This window comes from Lactuca serriola, chromosome 4 (genome assembly GCF_051521515.1).
Source record: "Lactuca serriola cultivar US96UC23 chromosome 4, Lser_US96UC23_V15, whole genome shotgun sequence".
Classification (NCBI taxonomy): domain Eukaryota; kingdom Viridiplantae; phylum Streptophyta; class Magnoliopsida; order Asterales; family Asteraceae; genus Lactuca; species Lactuca serriola.
In genome coordinates this window covers 182416437-182427170 of record NC_136411.1, presented here as the reverse complement: position 1 = coordinate 182427170, position 10734 = coordinate 182416437, and positions in this window count along the sequence as shown.

Below are 10734 nucleotides of genomic sequence, written 5' to 3'. Positions count from 1 at the left end.
GTTATGAATTTCTGAAGTCCAGGGCGTGAAACCCCAAATCTGTCAGAGTTCATGATGTGAATACAGTGTTCACAACGTGAACTCAATATTTATGACTTCTGGAGCCTAACAAACGCAACTTGCGATAACGCATGCACTGACGACTGAACTCACGACGTGAATATTTGAGATTCACGACGTGAATCCATAAAATCAGCCCTATAAATAGAATTCAAGGGGCAGCCGAGTTTGGTTGCTCAATCTCTTCTCTCTCACTCCCGATACTCTCTCTAAGCCCTATTTTAACCCCCCGAAGCCCCGATATCATCCCAAGACCCGAAAGCGAGTCCCGAAGTCCGAAGATCCCGAGAAGAAAAGAGTTTTCGAGCCGAAGCTCTGCCTGCAAGAAGCCCGGTGTGTGAAGATCTTCCAGTTTCACTGAAGAATACTACTTCTACAAGCAGTAGTGCTGTCTGATCATCTTATGATCAAGTGAGTGTGTGGTTACTTTCTTCTAACACATAAATATGAAGTATTTGCTTTGAAATACGTGTTATGTATATATATATATATATATATATATATATATATATATATATATTGTTGTTTATTTGGAGTGAGTGTATCGTCCCTTTCATAAACACAATTTTAATACAAGTATTGTTTGAATGTATTAAGTATATGTTTTGGGTGAGAGTGTAGTCACTCTCTTTTAACACATAAATATGAAGTATTTGCTATGAAATACATGCTATGTGTTTATATACTGTTGTTTATTTGAGATAAGTGTGGAATGGATGTTTTATATGGTTTTTAAACGAGTTAAAATGTATATGTATTTTATATCTAGTAATATGTTGGGTAGAAAATGGGTAGATGAGATAGTTGGTATGTGATAAAATGATGAGATAAATGATGAGGTATATAAGATGATTAAGAATGATATTGGCAGATGCACCAATTAGAGAATGTCATAATACTAGCAGATGCGCTTAAGAATAATATTGGTAGATGCACCATTTAGAGAATGTCATAATACTAGCAGATGCGATTAAGAATAATATTGGTAGATGCACCAAATGGAGAATGTCATAATATTAGCAGATGCGCTTATAGGATAATCCTGGCAGATGCGCTTATAGGATATGTCGGCAGATGCGCCTAAAAGAGAATGTCATAAACTTGGCAGTCGCGCCTCATAGTGTATGACGTAATCCTGGCAGAGGCGCTTAAAGGATGATGTTGGTAGATGAGTCTTATGTAGCAATAGATTTTGTGCCAATTCCTTAGGTCAATCCTTAGGAATGAATGAATAACGGGTAGTTGAATTCTTAGGGTAAAAACCTAAGAAATAAAGAAGATAATGGGGATGGGTAATTGGGTTGATTGTTTGATGGTTGAATATAATAATTATATTAGTGTGGGTCGAAAACCCTATAGGCTCACCAGGCTCCCAATCCTAACCCACTCAGTTTTCTTTGTATCATAGATATTAATAAAAAGACATATTTCACTGAGAGATGAAAGGAGATGTAAATCATTAGTGTAAATAAATTTAAGTTCTGTTTATGCTTATGTGTCTGTATCGGAACATGACATCCCGAGATTTTGTTATATAATGAAAATACATTTCTTTAAGAAATGCTTTGATAAATTCTTATCATATTTTGTTTTGGGAACAAATTCCGCAACTGTTTTCTATAAAAGATTACTCTGATTTTAAAAACAAAGCATAAACAAATCGGTCTTTTCTGGCTGTGAAATTGGGGATGTCACAGTTGGTATCAGAGCATTAGTTTAAGCGAACTAGGAATTTGTAGGAAAATTCTAGACTTAAACTTAGAATGCTAAGTAATGATTGTGAGGAGTGTGTCTAAAATACGTTAGGTAGTACACCTAAATTGATACAAGCACTAGTTTATTTTAGGAATGATGCCTAAAATGCTTTTATGTGCAAAATGTTATATGTTTGCCATATATGATATTATTTGTTCGGATCTATGGTCTGTTGCCGAGCGGATCTGGAAACCTTATGTGTGTAGGATTCTAAGCGTATGATTACGATATTAAAACTAGCATGTAAACGTTTCGGAGTGATAAGGATGATTTAAATATCTATTGTGAATGAGGATCTAAATTCACCTTATTCGGTGTATAGATCAAAAATGGCAAGAACCAGAAGTGGAGCTGGAAACGCAAATGAAAACAAGAATCAACCACCTGTGATTGAGAGAGTGGCTGTTGTAGCAGCAGCACCTGAGCCAATAACAATGGCCGGTGTACAAATGATGATTCAAACAATGTTGGATCGTCAGATGGAAGAAACGAGACGTCTGCTTAGGCAGAATCGTGAAGAACTGTGAATTCAAATGGAAGAGCCCGAAGTGAATGGAGGGAATTTGGAGGGAGGTAATTTTAGTGGGACTATTGGTCAAGCCAACCCACCGTTAGTTAGACAAAACCATCAGGAGGGAGGAATTGATGGACTTGGAGGCAAGTACAAAGACTTTTTGACTTGCAAACCATTGACTTTCACTAGGAAGGAGGATCCGATTGGAGTCATGGATTGGATTTCAGAAATGGAATTAGCCTTTATGACATGTGGTTGCAAGGGTAAGTTACAAACCATATTTGTAGTGCGTCAGTTCAAAGGTGGCGCTGTTCGCTGGTGGAACACTCTGGAGAAGACCCTAAGCCCTAACGAGCCACTGCAACTGTCTTGGACAGAGTTCTTGGTGCAATTCAAGCGCAAGTTCTGCTCGGCCCAAAACCTGCTAGAGTTGGAGAACAAATTTCTAATATTGAAGAAAGACAGCATGTCAGTGGATGAATACACTAATGCCTTCACAGACAAGATGGAGTTTTCTTTGCGCATCGTCCCAGACGAGCAGTCAAAAGTCAAACGGTACGCAAAAGGACTCCCATGGGAGTATGCGGTGCCAGTGCATCAGGCACCTACTCTAGAGGCAACTATTTGGGCTGCCAAGTCTATTGAGAATATGATCAAGGGGAGGATCGCCACTAAGGTTGAAGTTGGCGAGAAGATAAAGTTGGAAGGAACTTCAGGTTCTAATGAGAAAAGAAAATTCTCAAAGTCTGGAGGAGGAGGAAGAGATGGAGCAAGGTGGTGCGATAAGTGTAAGAAGAAGCACTCGGGAAAATGTGGCGCGGAGGTGACATGTTTCAAATGTGGAAAGCATGGGCACTACGCCGATGAATGTATATTCAACAAAAAGGTGTGTTACGAATGTAACGAAGAGGGGCACTTCAAGCAAGACTGCTCAAGGAAAAATCAAGTAGCAAGGCTAGAGGCACCGCCAAAGCCAAAGGCAAGAGCATTTCAAATGATCCTTGATGAAGCAGATGGTAACGCAAGGAGTCAAGGATGAAAATTTTATATCCAAAGATCAAGTCATGAAGTAGTAGTGTGAATAGTAACTTATGGTGTAGCCTATTAGAGGCATAGGATATGGTGAACTTGAACTTTTGTGTAATAGTTTCAAGAAATAATATAAACCCTAGTTTTGTTATCTGGTATGTTGAATGATTGTATGATTTTCTTGTATGGTGACTTGGTCGACTGCATGACAATACTTGGGACGAGTACGAGTAGGTGTGAAAGGTAGTAGATGCATATACTACCGGAAGCATAGGACTCGCACTTGGATCAGGGAAAATCACAAGGTTACCAAGAAGCTAGTGATTGATCTCGTTTTATTCAAGTATGTCGTTACCATTGTTTTGGTAGTGACTAAGAAGATGATTGATATTTTGACCCTAGCGGTCATATCAAATTGAGTCCGACTACGATGAGTTTGTTACGTGGTTCATAGAGCCAAGTTCGAGGTAGCATCTGAGTCAAGTCAGAAGATTGAAATCAATGCGATCGATAGCATCGCGCTCGTTGTTAGGGAAACTTGTATCTAGAAATGCTACATGTAAAAATGTGATTATATCACATTAGAATATGAAAGAAGGTATATTCCATTCCGGATTTGACTCTATGAGACTTGAGTCTAAGCGTTGCATCAAACGACGAGAGGTCATTAGAACACGACCCATCGGTTTGTTACAATAGATAAAGGAAAGTACTTATCCTAAGAACAAGAAGGAGTCCTAAATAAGGATTTATTTCGTAACTCGAACTTTACAATTGAAAGTACAACATACATAGTACGAAGAGCAGATGCAGGATTGAGCACTACCTGCTATCGAGAAGTCCAAGAGTTAGATACTCTTTCGAGGAAACATAGAACTTACATTTATTATCTATTATGAAGAGATAACGTATGAAATCATTAAACGAGTCCTATTTCGTTGATGATTCCGGGACGTAATCATCCTAAGGGGGAGGTAATTGTAACGCCCGTAGATCCGGGCTATTCAATTTAGAGACGATAAGCATCAAAAATGACTTTTTGATGGAATATTATTTATAAGGGGTAATCTTAACTAAGTTTTAGTATATTTTACAAGGATTCCGTACATATAAAGAACGTCAAAATCCGAGTTATAACGAAGAAGTTATGACCTGTCGAAGTTTCGCGACAGAACCGGCACGACACAGCGCGACGTAAATAGTGAATTTACATTAGAGAGATATTTGGCCTTATCCATAGCAACTTGATAGGATGATTTATTAAGAGAGAGTAAATATTATATTATGGGAATAATATAATGAATAATATATTTGTTATTTGATTAATATAAGTCATAGAATTAATTAGAATTAATTTGGTGACTTAAAGAGATTAATTAAATAAAGGGGTATAAACTGTCAATTGGTTGATAGTTAAGCTTTAGACTGTAAATCCATTGGGATATGCATTGGACGAATTCTAAGAGTGTTAGGATAGCCTAAATCGTCCAAAGGCTTATCTATGGAATGGATTTGGATAGCCTTAAGAGAAGATTATCCAATTAGGGTTTAGGTTGTAACCCTTAAGGAGTCTACAAGTATAAATAGACCCCATAGCATAGGGAATTCGTAACCTCTCCAAAAGTAAGAGAACCCTGGCCGAATTCCTTTCCTCTCCTCTCTCCTAAATCATTCTTCTTGCTATTGGTGTTTGTAAGCCATTAGATGAGTGACATTTGTGACTCTAGAAGCTCCAAGACCTCAAGATCAACAAGGAACTCAAAGGTATGATTCTAGATCTGTTTCAATGTTGTTATTTAACCTAATTAGTCATTAGAAGACTTGGATTCAAAGCATGTTTATTAGAAAGCCTAGATCCAAGCATTAGGGTTTTGCATGCGCACATAGGAAAGTTCTTATGGCTAAAACCCATCAGTGGTATCAGAGCCTAGCTTGGTTTTCTTTAAATTGTTGCTTGATTAACTGAAACAAACCTGTAAAATTCGATTTTTAGGTTTTTGAGTCACTGACTCGGCGAGTCCCAAGGTGGACTCGGCGAGTAGGCCTGACTCGGCGAGTCCCCTTGTGCACTCGGCGAGTCCAGGCGTCAGGAATGGCCAGATTCGGGATTTTTTCATAATTATCTTATGGAAACTTACCTTAATCATAATAGATCAATCTAAATCCGATTTTTTGATATATATGACTATTATCTTGATCTAGTTAAAGGTATTTATCAACTAATAAAATATTTAATTTCCTTATATGATAATTAATTAATTATTTTAATTATTTTGGTAATTATCTTTCAAAGTTATCTTGAATAAAATTAAATATAGATAATTAGGATATTAATTGTTAATTGGAATTATTTGTTATATGATCCTCCATGTTTTAAATGTTTAAAACTTGCCCTCAAGTTTTGAAATTTATATTTGTGATTAAAAGTTTTAATTTAGACAACTTAAATTTCAAACCCTAGATTTTAAAAGTTTTAAAATACAACCCTATACTAATATGATATTACTAGAATAATATATATATATATAACTAAATGCTAGTCTTACCGTTAGTAGGCCTCATTCACGAAGCCGATCTATAAGGTGGGTATAAGGTTGCGGCCTATAAAATGGCGCTTAATGGGTGTACACTCACACCCACCGCTTGCTTGATTGGTGGAGGGTCGTTAGCCGAACGGGTAGGATAGGGCAACCTCATCCTCTCATTAAAAGTATAATAAGAAATATAAAGTAACTACACATATTTTTAAAATTTCCCAATCCTAGTTACTTTAGGAAAAGTGAATTGATGCAATCCCATGAAATTACACTTTGCACCTTGCTAAGATGTTAGTGGAGCGTGTGTGGTTTACCGGCACACTAATTGGTTCTAAGCGAAGGTGGCAAAGGGTGATTCATTGTTTATCATAGTTCGATGGAGCGTGTGTGGTTTACCGGCACATCGAATAGGTGATCGTTACAATGAAGGCACCATGTGAATTTGCATGGTAATTCACACCCGCTTTGTGATCCTCGGCATCCCAGTCACAAACAAGAGGGGCATATCGAGATTTAAACATGCCATTGAATAGTTTCAATAAATCTCATCCGAACCTAGGAATTCTCAAAAACACTTAGGACTAATAGTTTAAGTTTTGTGATGGAGAAGTAGTGAATCGTCATTCACTTACCTTCAATTTATTTGCATGTTAGATTACGGCATCCCTTTTCTAGTATGTAAATGTTATTGTTGGATCCTAGCCCTAATTTTTCTTATTGGGTGATAATTAGGGATTCTTATTCTAATCTATCTTTGTCCTTTTCTAATTGAAGATGTCGAACGCAAACAACGCTGTTGCTAGTTCTTTCATGTTGATGAGCCTTTGCCAAAAGGTCACCTTCAATGGGACGAACTTTAGCGAATGGATAAGATACATTCGCACCATTGCTTGCAATGAGGATAAGGACTATGTCCTCGATGAGAAGCTCGAGAAAATCAACCCCGAAGTTGCTACTCCCTCCGAAATCACTGCTTTTGAAACTCATGAGCGAGATGCAACGAAGGTACATTGCATCATGATCGCTACCATGAACTCCGAATTCCAAAAGTCCTACGAGGACATGTACCCGTACGAGATGCACCAAGACTTATTGGAGAGATATCACCAAAACGCGAGACAAGAGCGTTATGAGATTTTCACCAACATGATTTCCGCTAAGATGGGTCATGGAGAATCTCTTACCGTGCACCTGCAAAAGATGCAAAGGTATGTCGATCGCCTTCGCAAGTTAAATGTTGACTTCGGTGAAGACTTGGCGATCGACATGGTGCTTCACTCTTTGCCTCCGATGTACAACCAATTTAGGATGACCTACCACATGAACAAAGAAGAGGTCACCCTAAGCAAGCTCCAATGTCTCTTGAGGGTTGCTGAGAGCAACTTCAAGGACAAGTCTGTTGCACCTACTCCCAATCCGTCCGCTGCTCCTGTCTTGGCTATTGGTCAAGGAAAGGGAAAGAAGAGGAAAGCTTCATCGAAGAACTATCGCAAGGTGAAAGCCCGAGATGGTGCCTCTTCTAGTGGGACCAAAGTTGATCCCGCTAAGCCCTGCTCTAACCCGAAGGAGGCAGAGTGCCACCACTGCCACAAGATAGGACATTGGAAGAGAAGCTGCCCAGATTACCTGCAAGCAATCAAAGAGGGAAAGATCAAGCCATCTTTCGCAGGTATATACACAATCAAATCTAACGATTCTAATCATGCTATTTCTTGGGTTCTTGATACCGGTTGTGGTTATCACATTTGTTCTAATGTGCAGGGACTAAGAAGAAGTAGGGATGTGGAGCAAGGAAGGATCAATCTAATCATGGGGAACAGAAGATCGTCGCCTGTGACCAAGATTGGAGTGTATTCTTTAGTGCTTAGGAATAGTTTGGTTTTGGATTTGAACAATTGTTGCTATTCGCCAGAAATGGCTAGAAACATCATTTCATTTCATGGTTTATATAGACACGGATTTAGATTTTCTTTTAATAATGAGAATGGTTCTATTTTGGCTTATCTAAATGGTGTCTTTTACTTTGAAGCTATACCATGTAATGGAATATATGAAACCGTTATGATTGTTGATAACTTAGGAAATGATGTTTTGAATATTGATTCTTCCACTAGTATGGATAAAGCATCCTTGTGGCATTGTCGACTTGGACATGTCAACAAGAAACGCATAGCCCAACTCCAAAAGGATGGAGTGTTGGAGTCATTCAACCTTAGGGAAGATGACACATGCGAGTCTTGTTTGCTTGGAAAGATGACTAAGTCACCCTTCACGAGTACATGTGAAAGGGGCGAGGGTCTATTGGACCTAATACATACCGATGTATGTGGACCGTTTAGATCAACCACGAAGGATGGGAACCGCTTCTATGTGACTTTTACCGATGACTATAGTAGATATGGGTATATCTACTTAATCAAGCAAAAGTCAGACACCTTCGAAAAGTTCAAAGAGTTCAAGAATGAAGTGGAGAATCAATTGGGCAGGAAAATCAAGATGCTTCGATCCGATCGAGGAGGAGAGTACCTAAGTCTTGAATTCCACGATTATCTCAAGGAGTGTGGAATAGTTTCACAATTGACGCCTCCTAGGACACCGCAGTTAAATGGTGTGGCAGAAAGGCGTAATCGAACCTTATTGGATATGGTTCGCTCTATGATGAGTCGTGCTTCACTACCAATCTCTTTTTGGGGGTATGCCTTAGAGACTGCCGCCCATGTCCTTAACCGAGTCCCTACTAAGAAGGTTGCCAAAACACCTCACAAGACGTGGACAGGGAAAGCTCCCTCGTTGGCACATATCAAGGTTTGGGGTTGCGAGGCTTTCGTAAGACGAGATACTCACGACAAGCTTGAACCTCGAAGTGAGCGATGTATTTTCATCGGCTACCCGCAGACATCCTTTGGATATCTCTTCTATAGACCGAAGGACAATGTTGTCTTCGTTGCGAGGAGAGGAGTTTTCCGAGAGCGAGAACTCATAAGCCAAGGAGACAGTGGGAGGCAAATCGAACTTGAAGAGATTCAAGAGTCGATAGATGAAGGAACCTCTACCGCTGGCATTCAACCCGAGGAGGAAACTCCGGTTGAACCGATTGACAAATCCTTACCTCTTAGACGTTCCGATAGAGTTAAAGTTCATCCCCGGTTTTATGGCTTTCATATTACTACCGAAGGGGACACGTATATTAGTGATGGTACACTAGTAAATCTTGATGAACCTAATAGCTATAAGGAAGCCATGGCAGGCCCAGAGTCTACAAAGTGGAAAGAGGCAATGGATAGCGAGATCCAATCCATGTATGATAACCAAGTTTGGAATTTGGTTGATTACGTGCCCGGACGTAAGACCGTTGGGTGCAAATGGATCTTCAAGAAGAAGACCGACGTGGATGGGAACGTACACACATATAAAGCGCGATTGGTCGCGAAGGGCTTTACTCAAACTCCCGGAGTTGACTATGATGAGACCTTCTCGCCAGTTGCGAAAATTAAATCTATTAGAGTGATGCTAGCAATTGCCGCATTTCATGATTATGAGATTTGGCAAATGGATGTCAAGACCGCTTTCCTTAACGGAAAGTTGGCTGAGGATGTTTACATGGCTCAGCCAGAGGGGTTTGTGGATCCGAAGCATCCGAATAGAGTGTGTAAGCTTGAGAAGTCCATTTATGGACTTAAGCAAGCGTCTCGCAGATGGAATCTTTGCTTCGATGAGAAAGTCAAAGAGTTTGGATTTGTACGAAGCAAAGACGAATCTTTTGTATATGTCAAAGCCATTGGGAGTATAGTAAGCTTCCTCATTCTATATGTCGATGACATATTACTCATAGGAAACGACATCCCGACTCTGCAGGAGGTTAAGTCCTGGCTCGGGAAGTGCTTCGCTATGAAGGACCTCGGAGAGGCTTCTTACATTTTGGGAATAAGGATAGTAAGAGAAAGAAGTAAGAGACTAATTGGACTTAGTCAGAATACTTACTTAGAGAAGGTACTAAAACGTTTTAGTATGGAAAACTCAAAGAAGGGAGAACTACCGATACAAAGTAATGCCAAATTGAGTAAGACTCAAAGTCCGAGTACCGAAGCTGAGATAGCAGAAATGATCCGAGTACCATACGCTTCCGCAGTTGGCTCAATCATGTACGCTATGACTTGTACTCGCCCTGATGTAGCCTTCGCCTTGAGCATGGTTAGCAGATATCAAGGGAATCCTGGCAAAGCACATTGGATTGCGGTGAAAAACATCCTTAAGTACCTTCGGAGGACGAAGGAATGGTTCTTAGTCCTCGGAGGGAGTGATGACTTGAAGTTGCGAGGGTATAGTGACGCCAGTTTTCAGACCGACAGGGACAACTACCGTTCGTAGTCGGGCTGGGTCTTTACCCTAAATGGAGGAGCAGTGACATGGAAGAGTTCCAAGCAGGAAACCGTAGCTGATTCAACGTGCGAATCAGAGTACATTACAGCGAGCGAAGAGTCGAAGGAGGCAATATGGCTAAAGAACTTCATCGGTGATCTTGGAGTTGTACCTGCCATAAATGAGCCAATGGAGATTTTCTGTGATAACGAAGGCGCGGTTGCCTTGACCAAGGAACCGAGGGATCATGGTAGATCAAGACATATCGATAGAAAGTATCACTTCATTAGATATCGTGTAGAAGAAGGACAACTCGTAGTGAAGAGGATATCATCAGAAGATAACCCAGCAGATCCGCTTACGAAGGGACTGAGTAGGGTTAAGCACTTGCAGCATGCTAGGAGTATTGGGCTGAAGGATGATATTAGCATAGATTAGATAGTATTAGAAACGTGTAATAGATAAATGTAATTGACATTT